The 20,874-nt window shown below is 40.7% G+C and overlaps 1 protein-coding gene across 4 annotated transcripts in view; it reads right to left on the minus strand.

Moving 5' to 3' along the window:
* Window positions 1-20,874, minus strand: part of ST3GAL6 (ST3 beta-galactoside alpha-2,3-sialyltransferase 6) — a 322,642-nt gene that overhangs the window by 188,202 nt on the left and 113,566 nt on the right. The window contains exon 1 of one of the 4 annotated variants that reach the window (XM_073616976.1): window positions 16,849-17,174. The exons of the other annotated variants lie outside the window; for them this stretch is intronic. The gene's annotated coding sequence lies outside the window, so the exon portion shown is untranslated. Of the gene's footprint in view, window positions 1-16,848; window positions 17,175-20,874 lie in introns of those variants that run through there. 4 annotated transcript variants of the gene reach the window in all.

The raw sequence follows: 20,874 nt of genomic DNA on the forward strand, positions 1-20,874 counted from the left end.
TTTTTTTTTTTTCTCCTCACGCTGTCAGCGCAAGGAGAATAAATAGCCGATTACCGACTGTTTACGTCACATGATCAGCTGTCATTGGCTGACAGCTCATCACGTGGTAAGGGGTTGGGATCGCTGTGATCAACAGAGTCTCAGACTCGCTGATCTCGGAGCGTGCCCTGCAGGGGGTGCGGAGGCCACTCGGGCAAGGGAGGATGTCAATAGTCGTACTCCCGGCAAAGTAGGTCCACGCTGTAGCCGTCATTCAGCTATAGCGCGGATCCGAAGAAGTTAACGTTAGGGCAGCTCAGTTACTTGAATGGTTTGTACAACATATCACAAAAGGAACCAAAGCATTTATGCAACATTTTCAGCAGCACATTGCACATCATTCAGAATGACACAGCATTGCACTAGTGAATATAACATGCATTACTGCAACGTGGTAGTGTGAATGGAAATTGAAGGCTGAAAATATCAGAACCACCACAGCAGCCATAAGCTTGATTTCAAATGTAACAGCTGGCAATCACTGTTAGGGTCGGTTCACACTAGGACGACTTGGGATCCGACTTGTAAGCCCTCAAGTCGCCCCAAGAAGAGATTTACATTACAGTTAATGGGAGCGTCTTAATTGACACTACTGAAGTCGCCCTGACTTCAGAGCGTACTCCTTGTACTACTTGGATCCGACTTCTAGGCGACTTGTACCATTCAATTCAATGGAAGTCGCCTCCAAGTCAGATCTCCATCTATACTGAAGCGACTTTACAGTTAAAAAAATTAGTTTGCCCAGGCAAACCCCTCCCTCCCAGAGAGCTGATTATTCTGTGATTGGCCACAGCCAAAGTCGCCTGTCCTGGAGGCGACTTGAAGTCGCGTTGCAAATTGATTAAAATCGCGCTGAAGTCACGTTGAAGCCGCATTGAAGTCGCCGTGCAAAGTCGCGCTAAAGTCGTGTTGCCCCTGTGTGAATCGAGCCTAAGGGAAGCACTTGTTTTGACTGGCAAAATCTTGCAGAGATGAGCACAGTCGGGTTCACAGGCTCAGTGTATCAGCAAAACAGAATTGTAGAGCTGCAAATCAGATAAAACCTCTTCTCTCAGATTTTATATGGAAAATCTGGAGATATCTTGTGCCAGTTTTTTACTGAAAATATAGATTTCATACACGTTTAAAGTGGCTGTAAAGGCAGAAGGTTTTTTATCTTAGTGCATTCTATGCACTGAAGTGAATGGGCTACCCTATGTGTGGCATGCTGAATCACGTGAAAATTGCTTACACAAAATCACGAGTGAGAACACGAGTTCCTGTTACGCCAAGTGTGAATGCGGCCTAAAGCCCAGGATGGCAGTATTTTTACTGCAAAGCTAAGATGAAGAACACGGGGACATGATCTCAAATTAGCAGAAGGAAAGTTCAAAACTAAGCTTAGAAAAAGTATTCTTTTACTGAAATAGTAGGCGATGCCTGTAATAGACTTCCAGCAGAGGTAGTGAGCCAATCAACAGTGAGTGGATTTTGAGACAAACTTAGGCCCCTTTCACACCATCAGACCGATCGGGTCGGCCTGGCCGTTTTTCAGGCTGACCTGATCAGACCACCCATTATTCTCTATGGGGAGGCAGATGTGAAACGGACATGTGTTGGTTTACCCCGCCTGCACCTGATTCACACTGCCAAAAACAGACGTGTAGCGGATCGGATTGGATGACAGTCGATGGAAGCGGACTGCCTGTCCATTTTCTATCTGCCTGCCCCATACAGAACAGCGAGCTGTGTCCATGTCTGCTCAGCATATCGGAGCGGACACGGAACTGTTATCCGCCTGTTCAGTGGGTATCAGCGGACAGATTCCCCACTGAGCAGGCAGATCCGCTTGACGGAGTCTACATCTTGTGAAAGGGATTTTAGATCTATACACAGACAATAAATAAATAAAGGCAGACTAAGGATTCTTTGGTCTTTTTTCTGTGGTCACTCTTCTAGTGGTCTTCTAGGTTTCACTGGAACTGGGAGCAAAATGCATTGCAAGTTCCCTGCCCAGTTGTTGGACCTGCTGCTAGGTCCTTTGTGTAGGGGGGACCATCTGTTGTGGTAGCTTACTCCTTGCATCAGTGGAGACTCTGGGTTGCAATTAAGTGAAAAAAGTTATACTGTCAGCACTTTGCTAAAGCCCTTTTTTAAAGTGGTATTAAACCCCAAACCAAAAATGTATTATATGGCAGCTTACAAATCGTTAGATGTGGTGACCGCTGCTTCAGTTATTGTTTTTTTTTTTCCTTCAGTTTTCACCTGGTGATCTGGCCAGTAACACACCTCCTGTATTGGTGAGACACACAACTTGTGGAGGCATGAGCAAAGGAGGCACATCAGACGACAGCATTGTCAATGTGGGGGAGGGGAGTGTAAAATAAACTGGCAAATTAAAGCCGAACTCCAGCTCGCACTTTATAATCAGTCACAGCAAACAGTTTTTTCCTAAAGGTTTTGGGTGAATAAATAAAATCTGATCATTTTAATCACCCCGATAGTGTTAAGTGGTTTGTCTCATCCATGTAAAGCGATACCTTCTCCTGGGGAGCTTGTGCTTTTGAATACAACAGACTTGCTGGCTGGATCACCAGATGAAAATAGAAGAAAGAAAGCCTAAAAAAGAAAACTAATGCTGCCATCACATCTAAGAATTGGTAAGCTGCCATATAAAAAAAAAAGTTTGCTTTTGGGTTTAATACTGATTTAATCTTTTCATTTGCCCCCCAAGTTCACTTTACTGCAGCCTGACTTGTATTATTTCAATGTTCTGTCTACATAATGTATCTCTGCCCCAGAGAACATTCTATGGTTTGAGGAGAGCAAGTTCACTTATGACCTGTCAAAGATCATGTGACCTGTCTTCTCCTTCTAACCTTGACCTATCCCATAAAAAAAAAAATGGGAGCTTTGCATACTTCAGCAGGGAGCACATTTGTAAAATACAACTCTGCAATACAGCCATATCAGCTGCTTTTTAAAGCAGCTCATTTGTACACAGCTTGAGATCTGTTAAAAAGAAAAAAAAAAGCGAAAGAAAATCCCAAAATTTTCAGTTCTCCCCAGAACAGTAACTGATTGTCACAAGGTTCCCTCACTTTGATTGGGGAGATTTCCCTGCACTTTCTGTCCCATAGTCAAATCCGGAAGTGAGAAAAAAATCCCTCCAGAGACAAAATTGTAATAAACCTGACAGGGGTTATAACCAAAATGAAAAACAAAGTTCTGCCTCTAGTTCTACTTTAAAGAATGCCATTTAATCTGAATGGAAAAGCCACTATACTTATTTCTTCTACAGATGTCTTAGAGAGGAAGAATTGCTATATTGCTAAATGAAGATATGTCTGGCATAGAAATGGAGATCATACTATGCAAAACAAAGCACCCCAGAAGAGTTGGATGAGTGTGAATCCTGTGAAATGGTACATAAGACACAAATCTCCCATACAGAGAACAGAGAGGAAGGCAGATTTCCTGTGTATTGTCCTATACATAGCTCTCATGAACCTTCATAAAAGAGCTGCTCAGCTGTAAACCAAACATTAGGAATCACACAAAGGCCACCCTACTGCTTGTATCTGACCATTTCTGACAGTTCACAGCTGCTAAGCAAATACAATTAATCTTCATAACACGGCATCAAATCAGAAAATAGGTCTCTGAATTGTCATCTGAGAAGACGTCAAGTCACGTATGGATTTGAAGACATAAGGGGGAAATAGCACTTTTAATACACACTTCTTATTTTAACTCCAATAACAGGGAATTCAGGTAAAGACCATGAAATAGTAAAGTAAAACTGACTGATAATTGTACAAAATCTACAGAAAATGGGTGGGTGAAGGTCAGAAAATGCTCTAATTTAAAAGATATTGTTCCTGACACAGTAGCACATGTATACTCAATTATATCCTACATACATCCCTGGTCCTATTTTTAAAGTACATCTGAACCAGGGCTTTTTTTCAGCGGGAACGCACCTCCGGCACCTCTATAATGGCATGGGGTTCAGGGTCTATTTATGCTAGCTGCTGGGGGATCCATTGTTGTTGGAGGGGGATCTATTTTTGTGGGGCGGGGGGTCTGTTGTTGCTAGTTGGCGGATCTACTGTTGCTGGGGGTAGGTCTTGTGTTGCTGGGGGTCAGTTGTTGCTGGATGCAGGGAAATCTGTTGTTGCTGGGGGAGGGGATATTTTGTTGTGGGTGATCCATTGTTGTTGGCTGCTGGAGAGTCTATTGGTGCTGGCTTTAGGGAGATCTGTTATTGCTACTGGGGATCTTTTGTTGCTGGAGGGGATATTTTGTTGCAGGTGGTCCATTGATGCTGGAGATCTATTATCTATTTTACTGCTTTTCTAGTGATTAACAAATTCCATACAAATTACTTAGTACCACAATTGTTACTTGGTTCTGTATTCTGGAAAAGGGGCAGTACTCGGAGGTGGGTAGGGGGTGGAGACAAGGGGTTACTCTGAAAGGGGGGGGGGGGGTTCCTGCCCCTATCGTCTGAGAAAAAAAAGCCTTGATCTGAACCCTAACTGAATAGTATTTTGTGTGCTAAAGCACTAAGGGGTTTATTTACTAAACCTGGAGAGTGCAAAATTTTGTGCAGTTGTGTACGGTAACCAACCAGCTTCCAGGTTTTTTTGTCAAAGTTTAACTAAGCAAGCTGAGGTTAGAAGCAGATTGGCTACTATGCAAAGTTAAACCAGAATTTGCCCTCTACAGTTTTAGTAAATTAACCCAGTTATGTGTACATGCTGCACTACAGTAATTGCTGCATGGCATTTCTTCATAGCTCTGATGGTGACAAGATTGGACTATGTCTGCATAATATATATTTGAAAACTCTACTTGTAGTCCCCATCAGATGGCCGTGTGACAGAGTGACAATGCAGGAAAACAATTGGGAGACAAGGATAGAGCACTCCTTACAAGACAATTGGGAGACAAGGATAGAGCACTCCTTACAAGACAATTGGGAGACAAGGATAGAGCACTCCTTACAAGACAATTGGGAGACAAGGATAGAGCACTCCTTACAAGACAATTGGGAGACAAGGATAGAGCACTCCTTACAAGACAATTGGGAGACAAGGATAGAGCACCATCTCCTTAAAACAGGAAGTGTCCAAACAAGCAATTTCATAGCGGGATCACCAGGTAGCTGCAGATTTAGAATATGAACTTTGACATTACAATAACATGTTAAAGTTTATATAAGATGTAAAGGATTTGGGTTTATATACCGGTATTTTTAGGTCAACAATGAGATCAGAAATGATAAACTACTGGCAAACAAATTCTAGCTGATAGATGTCATCTCTCCAAATTTCCTAGTGACACTACGGTGCCTACCTGTGTATAATGCATCCATATTGCACCTAGAAATGTAGATTAAAAAAACGGCAGATTAAAAATTACCTTAACACCTTAAAATTTATGGACAACGTGAACCTTGACATTAATAGGACTAAAATCTATGAACACCAATGAAAAGAATAGTAGTCTAAAATAACGGATTCCAAGTACATTTTTAGCATGTCCCAAAATTTTCACACTGATTTTATTAAAGAAGTAAACTCTCCCACTCTGATGTTTCTTTTCATTTAGTCCATTATAATAAGTAATTATCAAACTATAGCCGCTGTAATCCAGCCCAAATCGCAAATTACTTACTGTTTAAAGAAACTTTAAAAAACTTGTTTCCAGGGGTAAGGCAGCGCCATCTTAAGTATTGTTTTCTGAGTCCACAGTAGAGTGCATTTCCGCCCTTACATTGAGCACTTCCTGTACTGTTAGGCCCGGTTCACACTGATGCGAGTTCATGACGAATTTGATGCGTCAAAAACACTTTAAATGGCTGTTCACATACATGCGTTGCGATTCCTCTATGAATGCGATGCGATTAAAAAAAAGGGTCTTGTGCGAGTTTACTGCGTTGCGAATTTAGTCTCCATAGTAGAGCTGCACAATTAATCGTTAGAAAATCGTGATCTCGATTCACCTCCCCTGACGATCTCTCCTGCTGAGTTTGCCGATTCTTTCATATAAACAAGTGGAGAGATTATCTGCTCACTCAGCTGTCAAAAGAAAGCATCAGGCAGTCTGCCAAGTTTAGAACTTGAAACATTGTAACTAACTTCCTTCTTAGATCAAAGGGATAGAACTTCCCTGTGTAAACAAATAACCTGGGCAATCTGCCAAGTTTTAAACCACATGTAAATGCAGGAAGTTTAACCACTTAAAGTCTAAATCTTTTTCTGACACTTCTTTCTCAAGTTAAAATCAATATTTTTTGCTAAAAAAAATTACTTGGAACCCCCAAATAAATAAATTATATATATATATATATATATATATATATATATATATATATATATATATATATATATATATATAAATAAATATTTATTTATTTTTTACCCTAGGGAATAAAATGGCAATTGCTGCAATATTTTATGTCACACTGTATTTGCCCAGCTTTCAAATGCAATTTTTTTGGAAAAAATACACTTCAATAAATAAAAAAAAAAAAAACGAAAGATGATGTTACGCCGCGAGAATCTTGAGAGTATCATGATCTATCCTCTAAGCATAAAAATGGTGATTCTCATTTTAGCCAGAATCGTGCAGCTCTACTCCATAGACATCAATGTAAATCGTTCTTGAATCGCATTGATGGTTCACATATGTGCGAATTCCACCACACTACTCTCCACAAAAACCAGGAAGTACACAGGAAGTTAACACCTTTTTTTTTTTTACATTATGATTCCACTGGCTAGAATATCAATCGCAGCTATGTCCAACTCCTGAAATTTGCTGTAAAATCTCGGTAAATTCGCACCTCACAAAGGACAAAAAAACCAAGCCTCCGTCTCAATCCAACGTTTCTTTGGCATCCCTGCTTCCCTGCTCATAGCTGACTTGTTTTATTTCATAGTATTTACTAGTGCCAATTATCTAGTATTTGCCTGTGTCAGTCTCATCAGCTTCAGCTGATAAGACTGCAGTAATGCTGTCCAATGCCTTTTTTTCCACTCCATGTGATGTCACATGGTCACATGGGGTGTAGTAGGAAGCTCTGAGTGATTATGCAGTCTCGTGGGATTTCAGTGTTGTGTCGTAGGAAGTCCTCATAATAGATATACAAGCACACAGAGTGTGCCGTAAATCATGGGAGATATGGGCATGCTCAGTGACGTCATTCTAAAGAACAAAAAGGATTACAACAATACCATGCAAGTAAGGAGATATCTGCAAGCAGTGTTCATTAGGGTTTTTTATGCGGATTCACATGGGACAAAGTTGTGGGGGAGAGTTTACAACCACTTTAAAGGAACAGGCTCAACACTGATGAAGTAATTATTTACAGTTTTTTTATAGCGCCAATAGTTTTTGCAGCGCTTTACAGCAGGGGGGCCGATTTGTATAGGGATTAGGGGGAATTTATGCTACTTGTATATACTACTTGGGGGGGCACAGTTTGACATGTTCACCCTGGGTTCAAGGTGACTTTGTCCCAGCAGTGAACAGAAGACCAGTCTGCTCACTATTCAAGGAACCCTAGGGGTCCACAAGAGAGCTGGATGAGAAAGGCTGGTCTAAACAATTACCGAAAACTTGCCGATTTAAAACGTCTAAGGAAACCAAGGCAGAGTAGGATGAGGCGCCTTTATTATAAGGGTTCCTGATCCATACAAATAACATATCGTATGTTAATAACTAACGCTTCCCCAAGCGTGAGGAACAAATCTTCCAGGAACACATACACACCTTACAATCTAGAGGTGATCACTGTGATAGAACCAAAACACTTGAGCGAAACCAAATTCAACATTGGCATATACCTTTTATAAACAGTATATAATGCATTCTAACTGTATGATTCCTGCCAATGTTTGTTTCATAGAGGAGCACGATTTTCCACATTCTAGATCAGTGGTTCTCAACCTGGGGTCGGGACCCCCTCGGGGGTCGAATGACGATTTGCCAGGGGTCACCGAACCCTGGGAAGTTCCTTATGCCCGCACCACTCTCCCAGCCTTTTCGCAGCCGCCCAGCAGAGCTTTCCCTGGAGCCCGCAGCTGCCCACTCTGCCTCTTTGCAGCCGCCCATTCAGTTAACGGCATGGGTGGGGGGAAGAGACTAGAGGTCAGCTGACTGGTGAGGAATGTGAAGTGGGAGGGCCTGGAGGAGACCCTATCTCCTGATTTCGGCATAGGTGCCACTGCTGCGAGACACTACAAAGTCGGAGACATAGTGAGTAACACTACCTGTGATTAGAGTTGCCATTAAAAGTCCCCACTACAGTTCTCAGATCAGCAGATGACCTTGATCAAGAACACCTAAGTTGGCTGATCAGAACTCCCCCCAGCACTGTCACTCATCCCATTCGCCCCACCCCCCACCAAGGAGTAAGAGAAGGAATAAAAACAGAGAATACATGGAAGGGAGAGGAAAAGAGGGGGAGGAACAAAGAAAAGGGGAGAGAAAGAATAAGAGAAATAACAAGAAAGATGGCTAGAGAGAGGGATGGGGGGAAAAAGGAATTAGGATAGAGAGGGATCAAAGGGAAATAAAGGAGAACAAGGAGAGAGTGGTACATCCCAAAATGTACCATAAGGGGTTCTAATACTGTATGAGTGGAAGGGACTCAGGGAGCACTAAATGTCCGTAGGTTAGGGGCGCAAATGACTTGTCTTGCCTTGGGTGCCAACAACCCATGCTACGAAAATAATTTTACTGTTAGGGGGTCCCCACAACTTGGGACATTTTATAAAAGGGTGGCAGCACTAGAAAGGTTGAGAACCACTGTACTAGATCATCTAATGGAAAGCTGCTGAATAAAAGAAAAGAGGATTGTTTCAACAAGGCTCTGTACATACTTCTCCTTCAAAACATCTGCTGGCCTTAGAACAAACACAGATTGTATTATGTTGGAGCTGGGCAGCCTTCCTCCCTTTCTGTAGATGTTTACTTCTAATTAAAGATGAGAACATCAGCCAGAATGGCAGACACCAATTAACTATGGTCAGTGTGTGGGGACAGACAGGTTGTAACCAGCACCATCTTGTCATCAACCAATTCTCAACAGCTGTCTTCCTCCAAGAATGACATCTGTAAACATCTCCATGAGAGTGCACCAAATGTTTATTTTATGTTTGAAAAGGAACTACCGGGATTAAAGGAGAAGTCCAGCCAAAGCTCCTTTGGCTGGGCTTCTCCTGTGGATCACAGGAGTGCAATTCACTTTGCACTCCTGAGACCCGTTTTCAGCAGAGAGCGCTCTGCTGACGTCACAGAAATCAGTCCAAGCACCATGTCATCCCGACAATGGACATCTGGATCCACCAGGTGCCTGGAATGACACCCCACTCAGCCTCTCAGCGAGCCGCTCCCACTCCCGCCACAGCTCAGCGCTCCAATGACTGACAGTCTACAGCTCTCTGGTCACAGAGCTGTGAAAACCAAGCGATCGGCGATGTTCGATCACATGGTTTTCAGTGCAGAGGTGCCGGGGGAAAGATGCAGCATTGGATCAAAAAAAAAAAGAAAAAAAGAAAAAAGGGAACTTGCTTCTCTTTTAAATGATATTGTGGTTTGAAATTATTACACATACGAAAATTAATCTATTTGTATCACATTTCAGGCAACTTCCTTCCATTCTTCCTTTTAAACCAATAAAACAAAAGCTGGATAGACACAAATATATTATTGGTTATGACAAATGACTGAATATATCGTATCAAAGTATCATCGCCGAATACAGAATTTTCCACTAATCAATAAGTGATTGAACAGTACTTACTGACAAACTGAAGGCTTTGGATATCTTTATATATTATTTTCCATCTTTATAAAGCTCCATTACCTTGTTAGGCAGGTCTTTTAACAGTTCTTTTCTGCTCTCCATGGCTCAGTGCATCCACATGAGAACTAACAAACTCAGCGACTATTTATACACAGACACTAATTGCAATTTAAAAAGCCACAGATGTGGCTTTTGATCAGGGCCATTTGGGTGGTTTATGTTTTCATTATGATTTAAAAAGGAGCCAAACACCTATGTGATGGCTTTGCATGATCACTATCCTTAAATAGACAGGTTTTCTGTTTTAGCATGACCAGTCATATATCAATGACAAAATTTCACTATTTCTGCCAGGGTTTGAGCCCAACTGTACATATACAATATGCTAATAATGAGATCATGCTCTCACAGTGTTTGCATAGGTGTCCTTCAGGTGCTTCAGACTTTTAGCTCAAATCAAAACATACTGGTATGTTAATCATCGTCCAAATTCACTCTAGAAAGAAGGTCATTATGTGTATTTGCAAGACAGTGGTTAGACTTCAAGCCCCCTTAAGCCATGGACTGATATCAATGTGTCTGTGTACTTTGTAAATCAATGCTGAACAACTAAGCATTATGCAAATGAACAGAAACTGAGCAAACAGTTGAAACACATATATATGTAAATGATTTTATCTACCAGAGGATTTGTAACTTTGTCTACATAAGCCATACATGGCTAGACTTCTCTTGGTTGAATGAGAGAAAAATCAGTAGACTCACAAAACAATGCGGATGAAGGAATCTCCCCTGCCATAGCATTTAAGCAGCCACAGTAACCGTACTTGTCTGAATACCTGAACAGTGACTGCATCTCACTAGAAAGCAAAAAATAAATAAAAAATGCAATCCCTGACCACCAGCAGCTCATTTTTACAGTTGGAAAGCTTTTTAAAGCTACATTATAGTCTAAGCCTTGGAGCGATTTGTCATGCGATTTGAGAGATCAAATCACTTGACAAGTCGCAGCCTATTGGAGGCAATGGCACTGTTCCAATCGGTTTTGTGGCGCCACTCCGATTTGCAAAAGTAGTTCCTGCACTACTTTTGCCGATTTCAGGTGCGACTTCAATAGACATTGGTGCATGAAACCACACAGATGTCTATCAAGTAGCAGCTGAAATTGCGCTGACTTTGCTACTTTGAAATCGCGCTACTTCAAGTGAAGTAGCGGATTTCAAAGTAGCATCAGTGTGAACCAGGGCTTATACACAAAAATCTAAGCCCTGAACAGAGTGACCATTGGAGGTGATGTGCTCTCTTCTACATTTCTGCATACTGAGGGTCTATTCAGTCTTCAAATCTCAAACGGTTACAGGGAAGGCCACACACATATCAGAGCTCTGAAAAGGAGAAAAATTCCAACCATAAAAGAACATTGCTAAAAAGCAACCAAGCAAAACATAAACCCAATACAAAATTTGCAGGAGGGCATGTGAAAGCCAAAACAGGAGTATCGTTGTAAGAATGGATAATTCTGAAAAAGGCCATTTAGCCTAGCAGTAAGGGAGCGTGTCTAGCTGTCAAATGTGAAGTCTTCCCACTGAGAAACATACATATGGTATAATTAAACCTGTAGTAATAAGTTAGGTCACAGAGGCTCATTTGATATCTCTACTGTCACCATCATCTACACTAATCAGAAACAGAGAGAGTTTATTAAAAGGTAATTCCATTTCAGGAGAAAATATAGTGTGCTTTCTGTGAGCGCACATACTGAATCATGATTGCTGTGTAGGCATAAAAGTAATTTATTATGCAACCTGCATTAATCTTTGTGCTCTGTGTTTTAATAATTAGACATAGTGATATGTAAATTCTTCACTACAGAAAATAAATAAACAATTTGCAATCACTCAGCCTCCATGTATAACAGCAGTTGAGATAAGAGATCAGTCGCAGCAGTCGACACAAAGACTTGCATTGAGTGAAGCAGTTGTAAAGTACAACTATTTTGCAGTATGACTGAGCAGGATATAAAGTCTGGACATGTAATGAGCAAATCTAGCTTCCCATGTGCTTGCGTGTATTATATTTATTTATCTATATTTGATCAACAAGCCATAACTTAAGCACATTTCGGGCTTCTCCACACCACCAGCTGTGCTAAATATACGGCTGCTGGTGAGCGCTGGGAGGATTACAAACACTGGCAATTTGCTCGGTACTCGGTACAGCTCATGGTTTACTTTTTTTTTTTTTTTTTTTTTTTGCTAGAACATTTTTTTTTTTTTTTTAAGTTCTTTGCCTGAATTGCAGTGCAATGAGGTGGATGGTGTCTCACCACACTGCGCTGAAAAAAAATAAGTACTACACGCCGTACTTTTCTTCAGCGCACACCTCTGCAGTGCCATAGACTTCCCTAGCAGGGAACAAGATTTTTTGCCTTATCCTGCCTTAGGACTGTGCTGGGTAAGGTCATTTTCCAGGGCTTTATTGTTTGTATGTCGATCTTGTAGGCATTAGACCCCTTTCACATTTGTGTGACTTGTCCTGCGTTTCGGGACTGCAAAGTCACATGACAAGTCGTACCCCATGATTTCCAATGAGTAGCATTCATATCTGTGCGACTTGGTGACTTCAAAGTAGTCCCTGCACTACTCTGGTCCGACTTTGATGCGACTTGAGGTCCATAGACCTCAAAAATACACAGGTATTGCTTCAAGCCACGTCAAAATCACGTGTTAAAAGTTGCGGCAAAAAAGCGTGACTTTCAGGTCGCACAAGTGTGAAAAGGGCCTCAAGTCGGTAACCTCTACTCTAGACAGTGGTTATTTAAATGACATCTATCCACCTAGGCAAGTTGGATGACATCTAAAAAAGCCCATTGGTGGTCCAATCGGTAGAAGCACTCATTGTCGTGTGTTTAAGAAGGCATCAAATCCATCTGGTTAACATACAATGAATAGCTTTATTTCACCAAAAAAAGCTTTTTGTGGCTTTAATTTGCAATTTAAAACCACAAAATTTTTTTTGGTGAAATAAACCCAACTGGGTTTTTAGACGTCATCCAACTCACTTGATCCAGCACCCGCTTGGGAACCCTGCCTTTGATCCACGATTGGGTCCCCGGTGGCATTGAGGGCCATCTTTCTAATCTAAACAAGTATTCTCCACCTGCACTCATGTAAGGTTGCATGTATCTACCCCTATGGAGAAACTATTTTAACCCCTTTGCGCCTAAGGGTAAAACAAATGTTAATGCCTAAGCACAATTTTGCAACTTTGACATGTGTTCAGAAAAACGTCACTAGAGCTGGGCAATTTCCTCCCAAAAAAATCCTGCGATTTAAAAAAAAAAAAAAAAAAAAAAAAAAAAAAAAACTATTCACGATTCGAAATAGAGTTTTGGTTTTTTTTGATGGACACCGAGCCGGTCCTGAGGAGCTGCGGGCAGGAGTTTTTAGGCGAGGCCGCGGCTTCCGCCTAGTCCACAGCGTCCGGCCTCACTGACTAGGCCGAAGCCTCACCTAAAAACTCCTGCCCGCAGCTCCTCGGGACCGGCGCCGGTCCTGGTGAAGAAAAAAAAAAATCTAAAAGATCGATTTGCTGAAAATTTGAATCGATTTGACCTCTCAACTCGATTCAAATCGATTTTTTTCCCCAGCCCTAAGCGTCACAACTACTTTGTGCAGCCAGGTGAATTATACACTGTATAATAATAATAATAATTAAAAAAACAATTCCCCTGTTCCTGACCATTGCAGTGATACCACATATGTGTGCTATTTGTTGTTTGTACCCATAGTACAGCCCAAAAATAATAGTGAGTATTTTGCTTTTTTTTTTGTATCCCACTTAAAAACACATCAACACCGATACAAATTTATTTACATGGTTTCCTATGGGACACGTTCACATCTATGCTTTTTTCAGCCACTGCGTATTTGGAAGGGGTCAGGGACTTATTTTTTTAACGCAAAACAGTGCTTTTTTGGTTCAATATACTTCAATGGAGAAGCTGCAGAAAAGCATGTAATGCGTTTTTGCAGCAATTTGGGTTTTTTAATCTGCCCAACAACAAATCGGCCAAAAAAAATGCAAAAACGCAAAATCACATGCTCAAAAATCAAAATGCACAGCAAAAAGCACTGCAGAAACAGATCAAAAGCAAACTGCATAGGTGTGTACCGAGCCTTAAGCTGGCCACACGGATCAATTTTCAGACAAGAATATACAGATGAAAAATCTTTGTACATTCGCTGAATGAAAGAATGTTGTTTGAAATTTTCACTTGTTTTTAACATTCTGTTTTTAAAACGAATGTAATTTCTGAATGAAAACCACATACACTGTCTGAAAATTCCTTTAACCAAGAAGTTTTCTATTATTTCCAAATTTTCCCGTCACTGTGGTTGAAAATGAACGTCGATTTGACCCAACTAACTAGTAGAAAATCGAAGGAACATTCTTAAAATGACATTTTTTTTTTGAAGGAAGACGGTTTGTTTTTTAAATAAAAAAATTTGATTTGAGTCTGATGATATTTACCAGATTCACCCTCTAATAGTATATACAGTATATCTCCTCATAGTATATACAGTATATCTCTCCCCTCTAATAGTATATACAGTATATCTCTTCTGTTATTCTCAGAGTGGTTTAGAGATTTTGCTCCCAAACCATATAGTTGGTTATTTATATTTACCACTGCATAGAGATATTTAAGAATAAATTGCCTTTTTTTAAAAACTTATTAACTAAATTATACACCACCATTTCTTTTAAGGTTATTAACCGATTAATCGATCAAAACAATAATCAGGCAACTAATGGATTATGAAAATAATCGTTAGTTGCAGCCCTACTTATTTGCTCTATTCAATAGTTTTGCACAGAGCAGCCCTGAATCTCCTCTTCAGGGGTCCCCCGCTGGCTCTTCCTCCCGAGTGCCCCCATAGTCTTCAGGTTGAGTTGAGGTCAATAAACTCATCAACATGTGTTAGGCTTCATGTACACTTGAACTCAAAAACACTGTCACAGGCTTTGAGATTTTTTTTCCCTCCGCCTCTAAACTCCCCTCCATGTTATCCTATGTGTCTATGCACACTATAGGCCAGGGATATGCAACTAGCGGACCTCCAGCTTTTCCAGAACTGCAAGTCCCATGTGGCATAGCAAGACTCTGACAGCCACGAGCATGACACCCAGAGGCAGAGGCACGATGGAACTTGTAGTTTTGCAACAGCTGGGAGGTCCGCTAATTGCATATACCTGCTATAGGCATTTACGGGAGTCTAGAGGCAGGAAAACAAAAAAAACACATTACTTGTGCGTTCAGGAGAGGAGCTTTTGAGCATAAAAAACACCTGACAAGCCTCAATGGACATTACACGCTGGGGTGCTTTTAGTGCTTCAGAGTTTTTTCATTTCAATGGCCAGAAGAAATTAATATTCTGACCATTGTAATTAATAAATACCCAAGCACTTGACGCACCTAAACGCGCCTTAGGACTGTTTTTGCGGCTAGGAGAAAAGCATTTAGAAAAGCCTCAGTGTGCACGAGGCCTTAATGTTTTAAACAGCGTATGTTATATTGGATGGTTTGTAATTATATACTGTATGTATATACGGGGGCAGCAATACTTGCTGTACACACGCAGGATCTGACAGTTCTGCACAATGGTTGTGTTTTACCTCTCACCGTTCAAGTACTGTATATGCGTCAGCTGACACTGAAAACCTTACATTTCAATGGTTGTAAAGCAGAGAGGAATAGATTGCACTGATCCACTGAAAGTTCCTTCTATTGGCTGGTCTACAAATCTCTTTATTAAATACACTAGCAATTCTAGAACAACAAATTTCTAAGAGAAGAAAGTCATTAAAAATCAATTTAACTACAACAAAAATTCAGAATGTGCTCACTGAAATATACTTTCCCTTTAAGCAAACCTACTTTTTGAAATTATTTAAAAATCCGAAGAGGATATCTTAATACATTCTCATATCATTTTCTTTATGACTAAATTTAATGTAGTTTCAAAAATCCAAACCTGGATCTCATAAACGCTGTCTTACGCAAAACTTTTCTTATATGATCATATTGTCAATCGAGTTACTGTATGAGAGGAAAAATAAGATCGGAATATTGAAAAGATCATACAATGCACAATACACTTACTGATCTATTTACTTATGGATTTTTCATCTGGACCATTCAGATTCATTTTGATGAAACGATCGGCTTTACAAATAAAAATTTTTTCGATTGCTCACAGATTGGATTACATTGCCAGATTCTGTGAAGAACTGTTCGATCAGAGCATTATGTGTATGGCCACCATTAGAGGTCGGAGAAAGAAAGAAATATTACATACAATAAAATAGATGAATAAAACGCTGCAAGGTTTTTTGTTTTTTTTTAGTTGCTGGCAATAGGATGGTATCGCACATCAACGTCTGAAACGCTTGCGGAAAATTGTCTTTTGCTGGAGATGCCCACATTGACCACTTTCCCTCTCCATCCTCCCTTTCCCAGCTACTTTTTGTAATGAAAGATGAATGAACTATCCAACAAGGTAGAGTGAGACGGTTATGTTGGTTGCAACAGATAGATGAACCTCAGCACCGGAGGTGGGTGCCTTAACCAGCAACACCAGTATCCACTCACAACTACACCAGTATCACCAGTACTCACTGAAAACCAAACCAGTATCACCATTATGAACGCAAACTTTAACCGTTTACAACACAGAACCCTAAAAATACATGCAACTTTGGTGCACGTGTGCCAAAATTGCATTCCTATTTCTTAGCGAATATCCATACCCTAAATAATACACACCATGATAAAAGCAAAACCCAATAAAGAAACCAGAATTATCAAAACAAGACAATAGTAATTACACAGAAAAAGAATAAACAATCTTCAAAAATTAATCAATTAGAATTTTGACAGAGCTCACAACACAAGCAATGACCTTCTGCTTTGATAAAACCAATGAAAGGAATGATAAAGACTTAACTGTAAAAGGATCCCAGCACACAGCAACAGTCAGCTAAACCCAGCAGAAAGGAAGGAGTGACTGAAAGTAATCGACAAACTCCCTTTATGAACTAGCAAACAAACGTTTGCACCAATAAAGTTCTATCTGGTTAGTAATCAGCTCAGTGATTTCATTATTATGCAATGAGCATTGTTCTACCCACAGTGAGTGTGTCCCCACTTTATAGGTGTGTACAATATACAAAACGTCAGAATCAGACAGTCAGAGATCATTACAATCGAACGCAATGAATGGCTATGAATGAAAGGTTGGTTGGTCACAGCGATAACATGGTACCGGGGTCAGCCCAGTACAATGATCTGTCATCCGCTGTATCTGGTGGGTGACATATCGAGCTGCAGCGTGGCTGCTAGTGCCTACAGGAGATGCGCAACTGGGAGGGTGTCTTATGATGTCTACCCAAGATGGGAGAGCTCCCGCTCTGCTGTCATTCTGCTATATGCCAGACGGGAAGCAGTTAAAGTACCTGCATTAGTTCTCTTTTCCGACTCTTTCCTTTATTTTCATCCAGTAATCTTGTGGATAACACACTTCCTTTCCCTGTGTGGTCACATTCACTCCACTGTGTCTATGTTGGGCACCATGGTTGCCAACCAGGCTGACCTTTAAACATACCTGCCTTTGTTCATCTTCATTACAAGGGACTGATGGGATTAGCAGTTTACACAAGATAGATAAGGTTGTGTTTGCTTATTGTTAAGCTCACAAAGGGTGACTTGACACTACGTTTCTGGTAAGATCAACCAGTATTTTCTGTATTTGCAGAAGATGTTTTTGGCATTAGAAAAGAAAGCAAAATACAGTCACCACATCTGAGGCTCAGTTCACACCATGGAGTTGTGACCGAACGTGCTATTTTCTGCACGTTTCCACAAATTGTGTACAGGGCAGCACATTTCAGAAGGCTGCCCCATGTGTGCGAAACGCGCAAAAAGTTTAAACTGTTCTAAAGATCGTGCCACACCAAAACACATGGTACTGCAGTACTATGCGATTTGGCACGCATGTTTGCAAGATGCATAGGGGTGACATTAAGAGTTAATGGTAACAATGTGTGACTGCAAAGAGGCTGGCCATTTTTGTGCATTGCAGGAAAGCACCCAATTTTACGGCCATTCCCACAATGCACTGGTGTGAACGAACACTGAGGACTTGTAAGTTAAAATAGATTTGATTTTTGTTTTAAGTTACCCAGCTTTTCTTTTCAATGCATAGGAGTTTGGCAGCACAGAATCAACTATTAGCTTAAAGTGATTGTAAACCCTCGTTTTTTGTTTTTTTCAAACAACAAACATATCATACTTACCTCCACTGTGCAGTTCGTTTTGCACAGTGTGGCCCCGAACCTCGTCTTCTGGGGTCCCCCGGTGGCACTCGTGGCTTCTCCTCGCATCGGTAAACCCCCTGGGAAAAGCGTTCTGCCTGGGGGTTACCTTGCGGGCGCGCTCCTGAGACCAGCATTTGCATGCATAGACACAGAATGCTGGACTTGGCCCCGCCCCCGATGCCCGCGTCATTAGATTTGACAGCAGTGGGAGCCAATGGCTGCGCTGCCATCAATCTATCCAATCAAAAGCCGAGAACCCCGGGCAGAGAGGTAGAGTGTGTCTCTCCTGAGCGAACGAATGGGCTCAGGTGAGTAAAATGGGGGGGCTGGGGGGCCGGTCAGTATCACAAGTTTGACAGGTTTACAACACCTTTAAGGCTTCATGTACACTGATGCTGGTAAACAGACGTTTAGGAGCAGTTGGGCATTTTTTTCAGCTGCCCCTGAACTCTCCTCTATGTTATCTTATCAGTACATGTACACAGGGTGGTATAGTCATTTATAGGCAGTTGAGTTTAGAAGCATTTTTTGGAAAGCAAAAAAAAAATACATTCAGGACGGATGCCAAAGTCTTTAACAGCTTGTAAATGCGTGCAAATGCAGTAACTCGCATTTAGCCCCGTTTTGTTTACAGGCATTTTACATTTTTGACTATTTGAAAAGAGACAAAAAATGCTTCTAAACTCAAAACGTGGCTAAACACGGCAGGTAAACGGGCAAAACGGACGTTTTCAAACGTCAGTTACTATCTGTCAAGTTAAATCGTTCAGGAGAGGTTGTAAAACGTCCTGTGTACATTAAGCCTTACAAGTACTGTAGCTGTTCCTTAAGGCTTTTTCAAAATAGCAGGTTCCTTTAAAACAAAAAGAAAAAACACAAACAACACACACACACACACAACCTGCAGTCATAAAATATTCTGCTTCCTCTATCAAACAGCAACAGGCTGCGCCTCTAAGATTAGTTAGAAGCAATAAACTTGTAAATCTTTATTTAACTCCTTCAGGTCCACACTATGGCCGAATGACTGCTACAGCGAGGATGTGCTTTGCCGGGAGGCTGTCAATAGACGTAATTAGTTTGTATCACCACATAGTGGTGCTGTGGATATGACACTTTTATACAATGTCACATCCCGATAATTTGGATTAATAAAAAATAAATGTATAGATGATGGACTTTATAGGCATAACACAGTATACATTAAAAATATATTTATTACAAAAATAGAATCATTACAATAGACAATTACATAAAATTTCATAAATTATTCACAAAAATGTGCCTATGAGCATAACCAACGCACCACCTACATACACATAAGAGAATGATCAAAAGATCAGAGGACCAAACAGATCACTCTACAGTATTGAGAAAATTGGAAGAGGTAGTATGTCATATAAAACACTCAGCTCTACATGTTGCGCGTATTCAACAGACGCTTCTTCAGGAGCTCATGGCGTATTCTATGTACAGAAAAATTTGCAATTAAGATCATCGCATTCTGTATATTTGTTCAACATTAACATATAATATTATTGCCTCGGTGAGCTCAGTAAGGCCGCACAACCAACTCCAGCTAGTCAAAGTCCCCCCTAGGAAACTTGAATTTGACATGGTGTATAAAGATTATGGGAACAGACGTAACATTTAGATGGTTGGATAGTTGGGCAATATGGGGGAAACTTGTCAACATGAATTATAATTGTAATTATAAACAGGTTCTTACTTACATCAATCAAAAGCGAGAAAGAAAAAAAGAAAAACTTGCAGAGAATAATATCCTCAATACTGATGGAAATTCAGGAAAAACGATCCTCAGATCACTTCTAAAATACTCTGTATATATAGATATCAAAATTTCAGTGCTATGTAATTGAAAAAGCCGTCACAGAGAAAAAAGGAAATAATTTTTCATTTTCTCACCTATAAGGCAACCTCATGCCAATCGCCAAAGGGTAGATGGTGATGTTTGACACATTCGATAGAAGGTATCCAGGACATCTGATCAGGTACTGGCTAAATCAGTTTGGGGAAGCCTCCCACTACATGAAAGCCCAGTAATCCAAAAATGTATATAGTCCATGATGGATATATATATGAAGGGAATGTGACAAAAGGAGAACTTTAGCAGTGCACACAGTCAGAGAATATCTCTGGCTGTTAGATAATGAGTTTAGCTCACAATAATGGCTCCAGCATGAGGCAGTTACCTTATAAAGTAGTATTCCCTGGAGGTCTCCGCTCTGAGGACAGCACCGCACGTGGTGGAAACAGCTGTGGGAGACGCCAGTCCAAGGCATCTCTTTGTACAGTCAGGTCCATAAATATTGGGACATCAACACAATTCTAATCTTTTTGGCTCCATACACCACCACAATGGATTTGGAATGAAACAAACAAGATGTGCTTTAACAGCAGACTTTCAGCCTTAATTTGAGGGTATTTACATCCAAATCAGGGCAACGGTGTAGGAATTAGAACAGTTTGTATATGTGCCTTCCACTTTTTCCCGTTAGGAACAATGGCATACACGTGTGGAAAATGTAAATTTTATCCTTGGCTGTGTCAGGGCACCAATTTTACTCTCCCCAATGAAGAACGATTCTGTTCCAAATTTAAAGTGGATTGCAATACACAGGGGGTTGTTTATTTAA

Source organism: Aquarana catesbeiana, linkage group LG02 (genome assembly GCF_042186555.1).
Source record: "Aquarana catesbeiana isolate 2022-GZ linkage group LG02, ASM4218655v1, whole genome shotgun sequence".
NCBI lineage: Eukaryota > Metazoa > Chordata > Amphibia > Anura > Ranidae > Aquarana > Aquarana catesbeiana.